The following is a 10,353-nucleotide window of genomic DNA, read 5'->3' on the forward strand; positions in this document are numbered from 1 at the left end:
ATCATGTGGAAGGCAACACAACCAACTGAGAACATGAGTTGTGTAGGTGGTGGGAATGTGAGTAATTCTCCCCCTTTATTTTCCAAAATGTAGTTATATTGTTTGTACAACAACAACAAAAAAATCCATCTGTGCTTCGCACTGCTAGGAAATAGTAAAGTACATTCAAGATATAATTCTGTGCTATGGAAGCTTATAGATCTTTCCAGTCTAATGACCTTCAGTTCTGCTGCACTTCAAGAGCCCTAAACCTTGCCACTCTCTGAAACAGCTAAGCCTCTGGAATTTCAAATTCCATATTTCATCTTCAGATCACAGCTGCCAATTTCTTTCATTGTTTCATGCCTCTACCACAATACTTGTCTTCTAACAACATCAACAGCTCTAGTTTCTTAATCTCCAGAAGACTGCGACTTCAGCTCACAGTCTCATTTAGTCCTAAAGTACCTGATTTCTCCTACCTGGACATCTCCAGATCCTTGACTCATCATTCCTATCTAGGATGACTGATATAACCCCTTTTCATATTTCCTTGTCTCAATTCCAAATCGTGGATTTGGATGCATTATATTGGGAGATGCATTATATTGGGAGAATATCTAATCTTGTGGGTATAGCAACAGAATCCCATTAGGAGGCAACATTAACTACTACTTATGGCAGAGAGTGGTAATGCCCATCCTATATTCTTCTTCCTTCTTCCTCACTAATCAAATCCAATTTTCTTCAGTTTGACAATATGCTCTCTAAAGATTACATTGATCAGACTCCCTACAAAAAAGGTGACCAATGAGAAGTATGCAGTGGTCAAGTGGGTAGGTTTTCCAGAAAGCTCTTTAAAGGGAGTTGACTCATCTGTGCTCTTATTGCCCTTTACCCTTTCTTCTCCCTTCAAGTCTTTAGCTGAGGTATGATGTTTGGAGCTTCAGCAGCAATTTTACAACCAAAAGGAAACCTTAAGTAGGTCCCTGCATGCTGAGAATAGTGGAGCAAAAACCTAGATGCAGCCTGGGGACATGGACGATGTTGCATAATTACTGCATAGTCCCAGGCTTCCAGCTTGCAGACTATTTTTTTATGTTAAATAAAATAACCTCTATGTTTTTAAAGTCATTCTTATCAGGTAATTGTTACTAACAAGTTGGTGATTCCTAATAGCCACACGACTTAGTTCACTCATTCACTACCACGTATTTGCTGACTGTTGTCACAAGTTTGGCATTATGTTACAAGTTTGGATAAAAACAAAAGAAGTATAAGAATAGTTTTAGGGTACAAATAAATCCTTATTTCTTCTATTAAGAAAATGATTTTGTTGTTGTCGTTGTTTGTTTTTTGAGACAACGTCTCACTCTATTGCCCAGGCTGGAGTGTAGTGGCTCAATCTCCGCTCACTACAACCTCTACCTCACAGGTTCAAGTGACACTCCTGCCTCAGCCTCCTGAGTAGCTGGGATTACAGGCACCCACCACCATGCCTAGCTAATTTTTGTATTTTCAGTAGAGATATGGCTTCACCATGTTGGCCAGGCTGGTCTTGAACTCCTGGCCTCAAGTGATCTACCTGCCACAGCTTCCCAAACTGCTGGGATTACAGGCTTGAGCCACCACACCTGGTTTAAGAAAAGGTATGTTTTTTAAAGATCATAATGAAGTTCATGGTAATCTATGATTTTTTTCATTTAGTAAAATGTATAGGCAATAAACACTATGGGCTATCAAAGATGACAAAGGTGGGAGGAAGGATGTAGTGATTGAGAAAGAAGGTGACAAAACTTGAGTTGAACCTGAAAGGAAGGAGAAGAATGGGGGGAAGAGTTAAACCAATTCTTCTCATGCCCAGAGGAAAATCATGCACAATGAACCAGAGAGAAAAAAAGAAAAAAAGCTTGCCAGATGCAGTGACCCATGCCTCCATTCCCTGCACTTTGGGAGGCCAAGGTAGGTAGATCACTTGAGGACAGAAGTTCAAGAGCAGCCTGGGCAACATAGTGAAACTCCATCTCTACAAAAAAATTTAATTTTTTTTTCAAGGTATGGTGGCACACACCTGTAGTCCCAGCTACTAGTGCCATTGCACTTCAGCCTGGGCAACAGCATGAGACCTTGTCTTTCTCTCTCATTTTTTTTTTTTTTTTTTTTTTTTTTGGTCTTTTACCTGCAGTTTCTTTGGGTATAAGAGACTCTGTCTCTTAAAAATAAATAAATAAAATAAACCTTACATTTAGGAGATACTAAGGACTGTAGACTGGCTGGACTAATTCTGTTGTGTGTCCTCAAGTAAGACAGTCAGCCTCTCTGTTCTGGAGTTTCCCCCTTTCAAAATCACTATGTATTAGGCAGGGTGTAGTGGCTCATATCTGTAATTCCAGCATTTTGGGAAGCCAAAGCAGGTGGATCACTTGAGGTCAGAGTTTGAGACCAGCCTGGCCAATGCGGTGATATCCTATCTCTACTGAAAATACAAAAATGAGCCAGGTGTGGTGGGGTACACTTGTAGTCCCAGCTACTCGGGAGGCCAAGACAGGAGAATTGCTTGAACCTGGGAGGCGGAAGTTGCAATGAGTCAAGTTTGTGCCCTCCAGCATGGGTGACAGAGCAAGACTCCACCTCAAAAACAAAAAACAAAAGCAAAAAAAAAAAAAAAATCCAAAACAAAACAAAAAATACCACGTTTATAGCATGCTTGGAGACTGTCAGCTGAACTCTGTACAACAGTCAGTGACCCTGGAGTTTTATTATACAATCAACCTTTCTTCATAAGAATGTTACCAGAATAGGCCGGGCGCGGTGGCTCAAGCCTGTAATCCCAGCACTTTGGGAGGCGGAGACGGGCGGATCACGAGGTCAGGAGATCGAAACCATCCTGGCTAACACAGTGAAACCCCGTCTCTACTAAAAAATACAAAAAACTAGCCGGACGAGGTGGCGAGCGCCTGTAGTCCCAGCTACTCGGGAGGCTGAGGCAGTAGAATGGCGTGAACCCGGGAGGCGGAGTTTGCAGTGAGCTGAGATCCGGCCACTGCACTCCAGTCTGGGCGACAGAGCGAGACTCTGCCTCAAAAAAAAAAAAAAAAAAAAAAAAAGAATGTTACCAGAATAACAACTTTATGTGAGATAAATGTTTCACAGCCCTTTGTCTTCATATCCCAAGTTATCTGCCAATGCCTATGGCTCTTAGGCTGAATGAAATCGCTCTGTGTGATATGTACTTTTTTGGGTTCCTCTTGATATGGTGGGAAGCCTGTGGCTTCCTTTGCTCAGTAAGCATGTGTTACTGTGTTTTTTCCTGCTGTGCTATATCCATCAATGTATCATGTTGTCACTAAAAGTTGTGTCGTTATGTTTTACCAATGTCATAACCAAATCTTCCTGTGGTCACCGTTCAGAAAGCTACACTGGCTGTTTAGTCATTTAAGTTACTCAAGGACAATATTTAACCATCTGTGTGCCACTGATGTGAGAGAAAAAATCAAAACCTGACTACAGTAAAATCAATGGAGTCTTGCTCTGTCATCCAGGCTGGAGTGTAGTGCTGCGATCTCGGCTCAGTGCAACCTCCGCCTCCTAGGTTCAAGCGATTCTCCTGCCTCAGCCTCCTGAGTAGCTGGAATTACAGGCGTCCATCACCACACCCAGCTAATTTTTGTACTTTCAGTAGAGAGGGGGTTTAACCATGTTGGCCAGGCTGGTCTTGAACTCCTGACCTCAGGTGATCCACTTGCCTCGGCCTCCCAGAGTGTTGGGATTACAAGTGTGAGCCACTCGGCCTTTCCGTGAGTCTTTAATCTCCATGCATTTCTCTGATTACTTCTGTAATCAGTTAGTATTTCAGCGTAAGGCTAACTTTTCGGTGACTCAATGCCTTCTTGAGTAAAGGCCTTAACCTGCATACACGTCCTTAGCCTGTTTTGATTTTGACAACCTGACTTCATTTTCTAAAACTTGGTTCTGTTTAAGAAAAAAAAAAAAAATTCACAGACTATATGCTAATCATGTCAGAGACCAAACTTACATAACCTGTGGAAGTAAGTTCTTTGGGGAGGCTCTTGGGAAATGGAAGAGTACACATTTTTTTTTTTTTTTTTTTTTTTTTTTTGAGACGGAGTCCCCGCCTGTCGCCCAGGCTGGAGTGCAGTGGTGCGATCTCGGCTCACTGCAAGCTCTGCCTCCTGGGTTTTACTCCATTCTCCTGCCTCAGCCTCCCGAGTAGCTGGGACTACACGCGCCTGCCACCACGCCTGGCTAATTTTTTTGTATTTTTAGTAGAGAGGGGGTTTCACCGTGTTAGCCAGGATGGTCTCAATCTCCTGATCTCGTGATCCGCCCGCCTCGGCCTCCCAAAGTGCTGGGATTACAGACGTGAGCCACCGCGCCCGGCAAGAGAGTACACATTTTTATCCATTCTTGCTCCAAGATAAGGACTTACTGCCCTTGCTCTTGCTTTGTTTTTACTCCCAACCCGGGAGCTGGTGGCAAAGATTAGGGTCCTTCTCTAAGGTGAAGGCATCAAAGCCAAACCTTTTCACCATGAGGACCAATCCTTTAGGTAATGGCATTCCCTTTAGACGGCTCCATTAAAATAACAGCATGAAAGGGTCTTAAATCTTTGGATTACCAGCTTTAAGTTTACCAGCTTTCACTTTAGGTGTGGTGGAAAAATCCTATAAAGAACATTTAAAGGCAAATGAATTTCAGTTTGGACCATGATATTATGCAATTGTACATCGCATGTTCTTACTCCAGATCTTCAAACAGATGAAAAGTTAACTATTGTAATATAATTGAAGCCCAGACCAGCTGTGAGAGGAAAATTTACCACTTTCTACCAGGAAGATTAGAGGCTGTTCCTAGCAAGGCAAAAAACCAGTTATTAAAGTTTTCTCGTTAAAGACCGTGTGGGTTACTGTGGGTGTGTAAACAATGAGTGCCTGCCATCCCACACAGGATACACAAGGTGGACTGCAGGAGAATGCGAACAGAGCAGAGGAAAGTCTTATTTATCCACGTGTAAACTCATTTTCCTGACTTTCAGGGCTAACATCTGCCCCAAGACTCCCCAAATGAAACTCAAGGAGCTTCAAACCCCTTTTTAAATATTTTCACAAACTCTATATGGATTTGGGATGTGGACAGAGTGCTTACATGTTCTTATTCTATCATTTACTGGCTGTGGGTCACGAGCAATTCAATGAAACTCTTTGAATGACAAATTCTTCATCTATAAAACACGGTGAATAATAGCTACTATGCAGGTTATCAGGATGTTTAGCAATAATATGCATAAAGTATCTGGTGGGTAGGAGACTTTTAATACATGATCAGTGTTGCTGTAAATATAACACATCTTCATGTTTCTCCCAAAACACACACACATGCAAATGTGGCAAGGGGGTGGAGGAGAGAGAGGAAGAGGGAGAGACAGGCAGACAGAGAATGATGCAATAAGTCTATGCTGTTGAGTAAGAGGAGGCCTATAGAAACATGTTTTATTGCTTTCTCATTTCACCATTCCAGCTGTAATATAGAGCTTCCCTGAGTTATGGCTTTTATATCAAGAGTCAGCTTCCGTTCCAAAGGACATAGTAACATCTGAGAGAATGAGAAAAAAAAATGTTCTTCAAAGGAGGGAGAGAGACAAATGGCTCATCAGTCATATCCTCACTGAGGGACTGACCAATCTGAATCCACCCAGCTGAGCTACCTGTGCAAAGTTTTGCAAGAGCCTTGGTAATCCAGCCGTAGAATGAAAAGAAGTGGGATGTGGAAGGGGAGGCAACAGGTGAGCAGTTCCTTCCATTCCTTCCAAGGTGGAGAAACATTGCAGAGAAACAGAGTAGGGACTCCTTTCTGAAAATACTCTCTTCCATGCCCCTCATTTCACCCTGACTTTGCAGGTCTACAGTAGATACGTGGTGCACTGCCCAGATGCCCTCTTTATGGCTAAGGTTCTTTTTAAATTGTATTTATTTATTTATAGACAGAATCCCACTCTGTCACCCAGGCTAGAGTACAGTGGTGCAACCGTAGATCACTGCGACCTCGAACTCCCGGGCTCAAGGGATCCTCTCACCTCAGCCTCCTGAGTAGCTGGGACCACAGGCACATACCATAATGCCCAGCTAATTTTTTTATGTTTCTTTTTGTAGAGATGGGGACCTTGCTATGTTGCCCAGGCTAGGACTGAAGTTCTTATTCCCTTCACTGCTGGGAGAGTTGCCTCTTGATGACTCACCACTGACTCCTTCCTCAGGAATTGCTTTCAGTTAAAGGCAGCTGCCTTGCTCTCCTAGGGCAGCCAGCATCCAGTGACTCCTTGAGATGAGGGTACAAACACTCTGCATCCTTGCCTCAATTCAGGATGGGCCATTCCAGATCTAGAGCTCCCCAAGGGATCTGCTAAGGCCTCCATTGCAACAGCATCACGGTTCAGGCCTCTCCTCTGAACAGATGCTGGCCCTTCCTGAATCCTCCACTCCTTAATAGATGTTCTTGAGGTTTCTCCCTGGTTAATCTCCTGTATGCAAATCTCCACCTCAGAGGCTATGTCAAGGAAACAGCCTACAACAGTGGCCTTAGACAATAACAGGCAGAGTCTGGTAGGTGCTGGTGAAGCTCATGACAGCCCACTCATCATGTGCTGGGCTGTTCAGGAAGACCTGGAGGGGACAGGTGTGTGGGAAACCTGCATAGAGGTAGCCCAGTGGTGGGTTAGGTCACTGGGCTCTGGAGCTGGCTGCCTGTGTGAAACCTAACTCTGACACTTACTGGTTATATGATCTTGAGCAAATCCCTTAATCACTGTATGATTTCGTGTCCTCCTCTATAAACTGAGCATAATAATAGGACCTACCTCATAAGTTTATTGGGAGGATTAACTGAGTCAATATGTGTAAAGCGTTGAGATTGGTTTTGGTGCATGGTATACACTCAGTAATGATAGCTATCATGAAACATTTGGATAATCCATATGAGTATCTGTTATTTGGGAATACCCAGGTTCTCAGAACACTTAAATTAGTTGTACATTTTAATTCTCAATTGTTCAAGAGAGTAAATTCCTTGAGGTTAAAGATAATATTAGTTAATAATTAGATAGACACATTCATACATTTATACACATCTATGTATATAAATGTACATGTGTATGTGTCAAGCTATCTATACATCTATATTTGTGCAAGGATGTCATAGAGAAGCAGAGACTGTAATGACCCTGGACAGAGTAGCTGGAAAGGAAGGACACTGCTCTGTTGGGCTATCCAGGGATCTGCATTCTCCCCTCTGGCTCTGATCTTTCATATTGAGAAGGCATCTCTCTAGAAAATAAAGGAACACAGAAGACAGGACCTTGGCCTTTGCCTGAACAACTGTGGCCATTGCCTAAAGCTGTACTACAGAGACAAAAGATTAGTCTGCTTATTTGGTACCTGGAATTGACAGGGTTAATAACCTTTTTGATTTACAGAGTAGTAACTCTGGCATGTTATATTTATGAAAGGATTGGAACAAAGATGATACTGTCTGCCCGGTGTTAAAATTTAATCTCTTTTCTATTTTTATTTTTATTTATTTATATTTTTGAGACAGAGTCTTGCGGTATCACCCAGGCTGGAGTACAGTGGCGCGATCTCAGCTCACTGCAACCTCTGCCTCCCAGATTCAGGCAATTCTCCTGCCCTAGGCTCCCAAGTAGCTGGGATTACAGGCACCTGCCACCATGCGGAGCTAAGTTTTGTATTTGTAGTAGAGACAAGGTTTCACCATGTTGTCCAGGCTGGTCTCAAACTCCTGACCTCAAGTGATCTACCCGCCTCAGCCTCCCAAAGTGTTGGGATTACAGGCATGAGCCACCACGCCCCGCTTAATCTTTTTTTTAAAATATTAAATTTGCTTAAAGCACCCTGAAGTCAACAAGTAGGTGGATGAGCATGAGCTAATAATTTCCAAGAAATGTTCACCCACTTAAAAAATATTGTAGCCCTTTACACATAGCATCTCTAATTGGTGATTTTTTTTTTAACCACCTAGGGAGACACTACAGTAACATCATAAAAATTTAAAGTTGAAAAGGACCTTATGAGGCATGTAGTTTAACCTCCCTCACTTTATAAATGAAGAAACCGAAACTTAAAAAGATTAAGTGACTTGCCCAAAGTCATATAAAAATTTGTAATGTTTTGTGAAGTTCTAAAGATCAAGCAGAAACCAGACAAATAAATACTCAAATACTTAATTGCTTGTATATATCTTAACTGGTGCAATTTAAAGTAGGACTGTGGTGAGTCCAAGGGGAATCTGAGCTTACATTGGTCTGCAAGATGCAAAAGAGGAACCCAACTCTAGGTCTTGAAACACCAACCAAGAGTTTTGCATTGTATATTTCTGACTACATATTCATAGAAAGCAGAGTGGGGATAAACGCCAGTCATTGTCCATTTCAAACAATTCAGAATCCCTCCGTAGGGCAGTTGAAAAACTAGCTTGGGGAATAACAATGGCAAGAGCATTGTTATCCAATACAAGGAACAATAACAATAATGAACATTAGTAGGGTGCTTTACAGACTACAAAATATTTTCAAACACAACCCTTTTTGTCCTTATGATAGAAAACTACCAGATAAGAAGGCTTGTTGTTGTTATTACTACTACTATTTCCAAATGAAGAGACAGATTGGCTAAGAGAACTTCAGGTCACACACCTTGGGCCACGAAATAACACCCAGTTCTCACTCCAACCTCTGGGTACATTTTTCCTATTCAAAGATGCTTATCCCCAACAGTACCCAGCGTGATACTCCATGGTGAGCTCTCATCCCAGTGGTTAGGTAGGCAAGGTAGGTAAGGAATGAAGTTAAATGTGAACCACTTACTTCACATAGATAGGTTATCTTCTCTCTGCCCAGAACAAGGTCACTCACTCAGTATCAATTTTTTTTTTTTTTTTTTTTTTTTTTTTTTTTTTTTTTTTTTTTTTTTAAGAGAGAGAGTCTCTCTCTGTCACTCAGGCTGTAGTGCAATGGTGCAACTATGGCTCACTGCAGCCTCAACCTCCTGGGGCTCAACTGATCCTCCTGCCTGCATGTAGTAGCTGGGACCACAGGCACATGCTACTATACTGGGCTAATATTTTAATGTTTTGTAGAGACAGGGTCTCCCTATGTTGCCCAGGATGCTCTCAAACACCTGGGCTCAAGCAATCCTCTTGCCTCAGCCTCCCAGTGTGCTGGGATTATAGGCGTGAACCACTGCACTCAGCCTCAAAGCTTTTTTTATGGCTGTGTGTGAAGAACCAAGTCTGAGATTCCTCAGAGACTACCTAACTTAACTCATTAGGCTGGAAAGCATTTAGTGTGTCCCTATGGAACTTTTTTGCTCTTATACTTAATAAATTCAGTTTTTGTTTCCTGTGAGAAAGCATTCAGACTCTTTCCTCAAGATCTTTCCTGAACCAAGAGGCACACGGACCTCTTCTTCAGTGCATGAAGGTGAAGGAATTTGGAGTAAGGGATAAGGCAACTGAATAGTGATCCCCTTAGAAATCTGCGTAGGAGAACAGAATTTTATCAGCTATAATTGATTTCATGATTCAACCTCCTTGTGCCCCACCCTGTATCTCATGGACACTTATTATTTTTACTGTTTGACCTAAGCGTGGACCTATATGAGGAGGCAGTCATGACAGCAGTCTTCAATCATGGCTTTTCACAACCTCATAAATGCACAGGCAGCTGAAAAAAAGAGCTCAAAGATAATCTAGAAAGGATCGTTATGCATTCCTAAATGTGTCAAGGTATACGAGGCATATACCAAAGAAAAGCCTATGGTTATCATATCCACTCTGTAAAGCCATTTTCTTTTTCCTTCTTTTTTTTTTTTTTTTTTTTTTTTTGAGACGGAGTCTCGCTCTGTCGCCCAGGCTGGAAGTGCAGTGGCCGGATCTCAGCTCACTGCAAGCTCCGCCTCCCGGGTTTACGCCATTCTCCTGCCTCAGCCTCCCGAGTAGCTGGGACTACAGGCGCCCGCCACCTCGCCCGGCTGGGTTTTTTTTGTATTTTTTAGTAGAGACGGGGTTTCACTGTGTTAGCCAGGATGGTCTCTATCTCCTGACCTCGTGATCCGCCCGTCTTGGCCTCCCAAAGTGCTGGGATTACAGGCTTGAGCCACCGCGCCTGGCCCATTTTCATTTTTTAAGCTTTGCATTTCAAGGTCCCACAGGGAGGATCAAACCTGACTTTGTTAACAGGGTATGTTCAGAGCTTAAATGTTCTATGATTTGGGGAAGTGTATATTTGGTTACTGCTATGTGGATCTCACATTTACTCCATTTTGATTTGTGAGAAGCGATTCT

The sequence above is a fragment of the Piliocolobus tephrosceles genome, chromosome 10 (genome assembly GCF_002776525.5).
Source record: "Piliocolobus tephrosceles isolate RC106 chromosome 10, ASM277652v3, whole genome shotgun sequence".
NCBI lineage: Eukaryota > Metazoa > Chordata > Mammalia > Primates > Cercopithecidae > Piliocolobus > Piliocolobus tephrosceles.